This window comes from Lemur catta, chromosome 1 (assembly GCF_020740605.2).
Source record: "Lemur catta isolate mLemCat1 chromosome 1, mLemCat1.pri, whole genome shotgun sequence".
In the NCBI taxonomy this organism is placed as follows: Eukaryota; Metazoa; Chordata; class Mammalia; order Primates; family Lemuridae; genus Lemur; species Lemur catta.
The window spans coordinates 207,079,671-207,089,598 of NC_059128.1; the positions used below are offsets into that span (position 1 = coordinate 207,079,671).

The 9,928-nt window shown below is 38.0% G+C and overlaps 1 non-coding gene across 1 annotated transcript; it reads left to right on the top strand.

The window, feature by feature from the left end:
- The first annotated feature begins 8,956 nt into the window (after window positions 1–8,956).
- Window positions 8,957–9,060, top strand: LOC123631165. Its single transcript, XR_006733034.1, has one exon. It is a non-coding gene; the product is annotated as a U6 spliceosomal RNA (small nuclear RNA).
- Window positions 9,061–9,928: the final 868 nt, after the last annotated feature.

The following is a 9,928-nucleotide window of genomic DNA, read 5'->3' on the forward strand; positions in this document are numbered from 1 at the left end:
GTATTGATGGGAATGGATGGTTTTGGTCGATGGAGAGCTAATGCATCCCTAATCCCACTATTGTTATAGAGTTATGCTTTCCTCTGGTCTCTGATGGGGGAAAAGGTGCAAAGCTGTTGATCCTAGTTTTATTTGTCACAAACCCATCCATCAATCAAGCACAAGCATGTCTGAATGCTGAATGGCATGGGGGTCTCAGCTGAAAAAATTCGATAACACTGTATTGTCAGGTCTCTCACTCTTTTTTTGATAAGAAATACATTTGACTGAAATAGATAAGCATGCAACTACTAAAGACTTGAAGAGAGAGAGTGACATATTGGCACCAAAGGTTATATATCTTTGGTATTAATGATACTTATGAGTAAATAAAATAGGAGGGGGCAGCTACAGCTAGAGACATACAACATCCCTAAGGCTTGGTTATGTTTAGGTATCGTCACTCTACTATTATTTGGATTTTCAAATATTAATCTGACCATATTTCACAGTCGACTACCCTGGTTAAAATGCAAACCAATCTGCAGTTGGTGAAGGTGATGTGGTGCAGGAAATCAAATATCACTTGTTTACACTGATCTGAATAATACAGACTGATCCCTTTTTATTACATACAGTAGGCAAATCCCATGGAATATTTTCATGTATGTATGAACTCGTAAGTTCACACTGTCTTATCTTGTGACTGAAAGCATTTAGGGGGAAAAAATGTTAATGATTTTAAACTGGAAATATATATGCATGTCATTTTAATAGTGACTTAACTTATAATTACAGTCTCAAAAATGGTTTCTGTGTGTCCCTTTTATTCTAGTTACTAAATTAGGTACTTTAATACAATATGAAAGCCTGTCTTTTCAGTTATATAAAATTTTCTATTAATAGTTATTTCAAGATAATTGCTTTTGGAAATAGTTAAAACATTAAAAACAACACTAGTATAATATGATTTTAGGGGCAAAATTAATCAACAAATCAGAACATTTTCAAAACCATTTTATTTTCTTGTCATAACATTTTAGAGAAGACAAGTATTTTTTAAATGACCTAAAAAAGCCCATCAAGAAAGGCAACAAAAAGACAGTCCTGAATTAGAGGGCATGAAGATGAACATTTTGTAGCCTTAAGTATCCCATGCTATGAAAGTGAGCCATTTTTTCTCTATTCAGTGACTGGGGGCTAGAAAACTGCAAAAAATCAATGTGGGAGTGCTTAGATTTGTTGGGTAAATTACATGTGCTTGGCTGCTCCATTGTATCTGCCCTATATTCTATACAAGATACTTTAGATGGAACTGTCACATAATGCATATACTTCACATTGATTTTTGTAGATTTAACAGAACTTGAATTGAACTCCATAAAAAAGCAAGAGAAACTGTACCTCCTTAACATCTCTAATACTTGAATTATTCTTGAAATTAACTAAATAGTAGCTCCCAATTTTGAAATCATGGTAGGAGGCAAAAAAAAAAAAAATCAAATTTGGTTCCTAAGTCTCCTTACTTTCTGTTTTTTGCTTCCCTTATTTACATTTCATCTTAACTTCCTCACCTCTTTAAAAAACATGCAAATTCTTAAAGACATCCCAGGAGGGACTCTGAACCCTCAAATGAGAGCCAGCTTAACCTTTGAGGGTTGCTAGCCTTCCCAACACTGACCTTTCTGTTGACTATTATTTTGGGTTTCTTACTTGCTTTAGTTTTGCCTCACTTTGCAATGATTTTTAGCCTGCTGTGAATTCTGATTCTGTTTAAATAAAGTATCTGATGCCACCATACAGGTTTGAGCAAGAGTTCAAGGAGCACATGGTTAGCCCAAGGACAGCCTCTCCCAGCCTGACAGTACCTACGAGGCTGCAAACAATCCTAGTGGGGAGACAAGCGATTCAGCCCGTACTCAGAAACATACTATGAATTTGTTTTAATCAACTCTGGATATCCAGGTCGTGGGCTCTGGGCAGAACTATACCACAGTCTCTACATATCGTTAGAATAAGGATTTATTGAGTCTGGAGTGGCAGTTCCAGAGTGGGTCCCTAGAGAGAATATGAACATTGTAATTTTACCCAGGATAATGAGAAACTACAGCAAAATGAAGAATACAAGGAACCACCTTGAGATTTAGCAATGTTAAGGACTCCTCTCATCCAGAAATGCCTTGGGGAGAAGGATGAAATGTGGGATGAAAGAGATTCATGTTCTGGAGGCATTTTGAAACTATTTTTGAAATAGTTTAGAAACTATAGAATATTATAAAGAAAATGAAAGCATTCATAGTGTCATCACCCACAAGCCACATTTATTGCTCTTCTACAGTATAAGATGTGTGATACAATGTAACACTGAAGGAGAGAGAGATTAATTAATTGATTTCATGGGAATATATATATATATATTTTTTTTTTTAATTTGAGACAGAGTCTCGCTGTGTTGCCCGGGCTAGAGTGAGTGCCCTGGCGTCAGCCTAGCTCACAGCAACCTCAAACTCCTGGGCTTAAGCGATCCTACTGCCTCAGCCTCCCGAGTAGCTGGGACTACAGGCATGCGCCACCATGCCCGGCTAATTTTTTCTATATATATATATATTTTTAGTTGGCCAGATAATTTCTTTCTATTTTTAGTAGAGATGGGGGTCTCGCTCTTGCTGAGGCTGGTCTTGAACTCCTGACCTCGAGCAATCCACCCGCCTCGGCCTCCCAGAGTGCTAGGATTACAGGCGTGAGCCACCGCGCCTGGCCTGGAATATTTTTAATGTGGCAAATTCCACATTAATAATTCCATTCCAAACCTCCTCTTATTAAAGAAAAGTTATTAAGACACAGTCTATTGTTTAGAAGTGACTTAGAACCAAAATTTTTTCCATATCCATGAACTTTTCCATAAATGACTGTGAAATATGGTCAGATCCAAGATGTTAAAATATATCTGTTCCTATAGGACAGAGAATTTTGAGATCTACTTCCCCAATGACAGAAGGATCTAGAAACTGCTTTCTCCCAAAAACTGTGAGATAAAGTTCTAACCACTGTACTAGCACTTCTTAGCACAACAACCGGGAGTGTGTGTGTGTGTGTGTGTGTGTGTGTGTGTGTGTGTGTCTATGAAACCATTTGACTTTGGGAACATTTATTATAGTAAATAAATATTTTCAATCAAATCTTTTTTTTAAATGAGAAGAGAATAACCTTAAGAAAGTAAAAAGACATGAGTAAAGACAGCTCTAGAACTCTACCAAAGAACACAAAAGATTTGTAAAAATGGAGACTCCTATTTTTCTGATTGAGAAGACTCAATATGATAAAGAGAGTAATTCTTTCCAAGTAAATGTACAGCTGTAACATAAACAAAATAAAAATCCTAGTATCATTTTCAACCTTTATAGACTAATTCTCAAATTTATTTGGAAGAATAAATGTGTGATCATAGTCCCCAAAAAATGTTAAAAAAGAAAAACGAGAAAGGACTTTTTCTACCAGGTGGCAAAGTATATCACAAAGCTTCAGTAATTAAAGTTTGTATTCTAGAAATTTGTATCCTCTGAGTCCCTAGTTCTTTTTTTTTTTTTTTTTTTTCGAGACAGAGTCTCGCTCTGTTGCCCGGGCTAGAGTGAGTGCCGTGGCATCAGCCTGGCTCACAGCAACCTCAGACTCCTGGGCTTAAGCGATCCTACTGCCTCAGCCTCCCAGGTAGCTGGGACTACAGGCATGAGCCACCATGCCCGGCTAATTTTTTTTGTATATATATTTTTAGTTGGCCAGATAATTTCTTTCTATTTTTAGTAGAGACGGGGTCTCACTCTTGCTCAGGCTGGTCTTGAACTCCTGACCTTGAGCAATCCACCCGCCTCGGCCTCCCAGAGCTAGGATTACAGGCGTGAGCCACCGCGCCCGGCCTGAGTCCCTAGTTCTAATGATTTTCACTCTTAAATTGTAGTGTCTTATAGCATAAAGCACTCTCCAAACATGAAGGGGAAGAAAATGGCCAAAGCAACAGCAGCAATAACAAGAGACCTTTTTTTCTACCAGTATTCCTCAAATTTTCCCCATGGCAGAGGATCAAAGGGTAAATGACAGCTACCACAGGAGCACATATAGAACTGAGAAACCTTGATAGCCTATGTATTGTCCCATCTTACAGAACTGGTAGATTTCCTTTCAAAAGGGTACTTAGAGAAATTTTTTACACTATCCCCTATTCTTGTCTCCATTGCATTAATCAATGTTATAGTGGCTGTGTCTTTAAATAAAGAGTTTAAAATATTCCTCCAAATAGTTAAAACTCTAACAGCTTTGTAACTCTTTTAAAACTCTAACATCTTTGAGGAAAGGAGGGAAGACAACTGTACACAGAAAACTCATTCAAGCATTTTTGGAGCTGACTATAGAAAAGAAATTGTCTTATATATCTATGTATGAAGAAGTAGAAACCATTAAATGGCTTTTAGGACTGGCACTGGTTCATGGATTTTCTAAATTCTGCAAAAACAGTGAGGTGTTAGTAAAACAGACAAATCAGTAGATAGAATAGTCTGGAAACAGACTCTAGGAGTTTGGTATTGGTAAAAGTGAGATTGTAAATAAGCAGCATTGCTCTAATATACTATTGGCATGAACATAACATTTGTAAGCCAATTTAGAAACCAATTTTTCAATGTCTATAAAATAAAGAAAAGACATACATAGCCCATTGACCCAACAATTCCACTTCTCCTTATGCCCCCAAGAAACACTAACATATGTTCATAATAAGATAGGTACAAGGATACAACAGTGATTGGAATAGTAAAAAATCAGAAACTCTAAATGACCATCAACAAGGGACTATCTAAATAAACTATGCAAGAACCATGCTATGACTCTAATGCATAAGTAGGAAAAGATGAGACAGAGCTCTCTGTAGTGGCACAAAAAAGATCTCCAAAACATATCACTGAAAAAAAAAAAAGAAAACTTCAGAATATTACTACGCAAGGTATTCTATGCTGAGGTAGATATACCTCATACATACATGTATAAAACCACACCAATACCATGAAAAAAGATCATATAAATTTTCATTAATCTTTGTCTGCCTCAAACCATACATAAAAATATATTTTATGAATTAACAACTTAAATGTGATGTTTTTTAAAGCAATGATATCACTAAAAAGAAATATACAAGAATATTTATTTAACCTTAGCATAACACAAAAGCCAGAAGCCATAAAGGAAATTTTTGGAAGCTTTAATTTTACAACAAAATAACAACAAACTTCTGTACAGCAAATAACACCATAACAAAAATTAAGAGAAAAATTGTTAGAGGAAATTTAAGTGGCTATAGCATCCCTTACAGAGAAATCTATCAATATGTACATATGAAATGCACATACCCTCTATCCTAGCAATTCTACTTTATAAGAGTTTATGCTAAAAAAATTGTACATATTGCCAATTTTGTGTGTAAAAAGATGTTGAGTGTAGTATTTTGTGTTTATGATTACATATAAAAGAAAGAGGTCTGAATGTTCACCAATAAGGAAATGGCTAAATAGATTATGATGCTTTCATATACAGGAATATTATGTAGCCATCAAGATGGATAATATTAGTACAGTCGACCCTTTGCAAGCAAGGGTATGGGCAGTTCAACCAACCACAGATCAAAAATATTGGGAAAAAATAAGTAATACTACACAACAATAAAAATGCAAATAATTCAGTATAACAACTATTTACATAGAATTTACATTGTACTAGGTATGGTAAGTAATCTAGATTATCTGAAGTATACAGGAGGATATGCGTAGTTTATATGCAAATACTACACCATTTTATACAAGGGACTTAGCATCCAACAGGGTTGGGGACGGTTGGAGATCCTGCAACCAATCTCCCAAAGATACCAAGGGACAACTGTACTAACCTTTATTGAGTTATGCTAGCAAACTTGGAGTTAATCCTTTCAATAGTACTTTGAGGTTGGTATGATTGGAATTCTCATTTTAAAGATGATAGGGCTGAGACTTAGAGAAGTTAAGTGTCCCTGAAACATTCAACTATTTCACTCTAAAACTGGAACTCTGGGAAGATTTGTATGTACTGACATAGAAAGATGTTAGTGAAACACTGATATGAAAAAATAAAGAAAGAAAGAATAGTGTGTACGGTGTGATCACTTTTATTCAAATGAATGTAAAAATACAATGAGGAGAGAGAAACATGATAATGTGGTTGTCTCTAGACAGGTGAAGGAGTTATACATGTTTTCTACCTTCTTTTTACTGAACTATATTTTCTAATTTTTTTCAGCAAAGAACATATATTGCACTTTTAAAAATAATTAAATAAATAATTCTAGGATAAAACTAATAACATTGAAATGGCTGAAACCCCAGCATTTTGCGAGGCCGAGGCAGGGGAGTCATTTGAGGCCAGAAGTTTGAGACCAGCCTGGGCAACATAGCAAGACCCTATCTCTTAAAACTCTTTAAATAGCTGGGCGAGGTGGCACACACCTGTAGTCCTAGCAACTCAGCAAGCTGAGGAAAGAGGATCACTTGAGCCCAGAAGTTTGAGGCTGCAGTGAGCTATATGATCACACCACTGCACTCCAGCCTAGGTGACAGAGTGAGATCCTGTCTCTAAAATAATGATGATAATAATGGATAATAATGTTGAGATGTAGAGCAATAAATGTTATTATTGTAGCAAAGGTAGGTATTTAAAATTCAGTGTGTTGAGACTTCTCACAGTTTTGCCTAGAGAACACATTTCTATTGGTAGGAGTTAGAATATTAAAAGGCAGCTGACCTTTTTTTTTTTTTTTGAGACAGAGTCTCACTCTGTTGCCCGGGCTAGAGTGCCGTGGCGTCAGCCTTGCTCACAACCTCAGACTCCTGGGCTCAGGCAATCCTCCTGCCTCAGCCTCCCGAGTAGCTGGGACTACAGGCATGCGCCACCATGCCCAGCTAATTTTTCTATATATATATTTTTAGCTGTCTGTATAATTTCTTTCTATGTTTAGTAGAGACGGAGTCTCGCTCTTGCTCAGGCTGGTCTCGAACTTCTGAGCTCACACAATCCGCCCGCCTTGGCCTCCCAGAGTACTAGGATTATAGGCGTGAGCCACCATGCCCGGCCGCAGCTGACCTTTTTTAATGATAAAAAATTAGTATAACAATTGAGATACAAAACTTATTTTTTCCAATGTTCTAATTGCCCAGAAGTTCAAGTACTGTTTTAAAGCACTTAGAATAACAATTTATGAGCAGGCTAATAATATAAATTGTGGGTTGTTTGACAAAAAAGGATGAACAAAGCAAGTTACCTTAAACTTATTGTTTCCAGTTTTCAAAAATCATCCTCTGAGATCAGACACACTCTTTTCCCAGGCAATGTGCTGATGTGGGGGATGCCTAGCCCAGCGGGCTGAGCCTGCCAGATCCATACAATGGAATTTGCACTTGTCACTTCCAGGAGTGTTGTTCCTGAGGCAAAATTATGATCAAGCATCAACACCCAACTAAACTGTGATCCTATCGAACACCCCTGCCTTTTCTCTTGTCTCTCTTATTCTTTTCTTTCTTTCCCTTTTTTGGTGAAATTGGGTTAAAATGGGTATCAGGAAAACTTGAAAGCACTGTAGCAAGACAATGTAGTCCTATACTTTCAATGGGCAGAGGTGTTAAATGGTACCCAAAGGACCATTTGGGTACTTCGGAAAACCCAAGTGGAAAACTCAGAGCTATAAAGTCTTCCCAGAAATTGTAATCTATTTGGGAAGTCAAAACTCTTGTACACACACAAAAATAGAGTGCACATGAACCCGTGGGGTGGGGATTTCAATGTAACAGTGGCTTAGGGAAAGGAATGTTCCAGAAAAGACTGAAGCAGCCTCCAAAGGCCTTGTGGAGGGGAGGAAAGACTTCCTGAGCAGAGACAGTGAGAGCAAGCGTCTGCTGGGGGAGGAGGAGGGGGAGGGGGAGTTTGTGTTCAAAATCAGCAAAGGCTAGTGACATTCATTCATGAAAATTTAACCAAACCCTATATCAGGGGCTTTTGGTGAATGCAGGAAAAATAGGTAGAAATGACCCATTTTCAAGGGCCTTCAGTTTAGTTCTCTGGTAGAAAAAGAGAAGATACTGGAATAGAAGTTTTGTTGAAAGGGTGGTTCAGGCCAGGCATGGTGGCTCATTCCTGTAATCCTAGCACTTTGGCAAGACCAAGGTGAGAGAATCACTTGAGACCAGGAGTTCAGGATGAGCCTGACCAAGAGTTAGACCTTGTCTCTACAAAAGGTAGAAAAATTATCCAGGTGTGGGGAGGCTGAGGCAGAAGGATGGCACAAGCCCAGGAGTTTGAGGTTGCAGTGAGCTATGATGACGCCACTGCACTTTAACCCAGGAAACAGAACAAGGCCAAAACCAACAACAAAGAAATGGTGGTTCAGAGCAGGGGAATCGTGCACGAGGGCGTGCATGGGTGTGTGTGTGTGTGCATGCGTTCATGCACACAGATGCACACACACCCCTACACATGCACATTTAATGCCTACTGATTGCTGTGTACCTTAGAAATATACAGATTGCCCTTAGGTGAAAAACTTCCTATAGAATGCATAATTACAATGTGTGTGCATTTTAGCTAGAGTTGCCTTTCAAAGACTTTATTGCTAAGAAACAAAATGAGATCTCTCCTTGGTATGAACAAAGAAGCTTGAAAAAAGATGCCTTAGGTTCATGTGTCATGTAGTTGAAAGGTGTTTGTTATGGCAAAGGGCAGTTGTGAAGGGCATGGCAGTCATCCTGGACCTGGACTTAAAGAGTTTGCTTTCTACATAGAAAATCTTTATCTATTTATATTAAATTTATTTTAATTACTATTTATTATATTAAATTTATATTGTACAGAAAAATACAAGTGAAAAAATCATTCTTAGTTGGCCACAGCTAACATTTAAATGTCGTTCCTTGTGCTTGTTTCTGCAGCACATGTACTAAAATTGAAAAGGTACAGAGATTAGCATGGCCCCTGCACAAGGATGATACATGAATTCATGAAGCTTTCCAAAAAATTAAATCAATAAAAAAATTTAAAAATGTAATTCCTTACAATTCTGCATGTTTTAACCAGTTATCTCACTAAAGCTGAACTTAGTAGATACCTTCAGGTTTCCCCTCTGACCACAATGCACAGAGGACTCTATTAACTGACCCAGGTTTCTGGCCTGCTAACCTAAGTTCCTGTGTTTATGTTCTGGGTAACACAGGTTTCAGGTTTTGAGCTGAAGGGAACCGCAGGTATTATTAAGTTCATTGCCCTAGAACAGTGGTTCTCAAAGTATGGACCTCAGGTCAGAACTTTGACTTCACCTGTGAGCTGGTTAGAAATGCAAAATCATGGGTCCCACCCCAACTTGCTGCATAGGAATCCCTGGGAGCGGGAGCAGCTCCCAGAAAGTGTTCTAACAGGCTCTCTAGGTAATTTTTGTGCACGTTCAAGTTTGAGAACAAATGCCAGAGAACACGTAGTGAGCTAGTAATGGTCACAAATCCACAGCAAGCCCCAGGAATGAGGCAGTGGTGTCTCTATTACTCATTCCGTGACTTGTGCGGAGTTGACGCTTAATAAATGCTTGTTGACTGAAAGAACTGTCCCCGAAGTTCCCCCAAATTTCTGACCCTTTTACCATATTCTTTTGAATAGATACCACCTAAATTTGTCCTTGAAGTAAATGTTTCTTTTGTTTTTCCCCCAAATTCTCTTTGGTCCCTACTAAAAAACTAAGTACCACAGAATTTGCTTTTTAACTTTCCTGGTTCTAGGCTATTGCTACTCAAAGTGTGGGCAGCAGACCAGTTGCAGGGCATCACCTGGCAGCTCCTTAGAAATACAGAATCTCAGACCTACTGAATCAGAATCTACATTTCACCATAGACCCCAG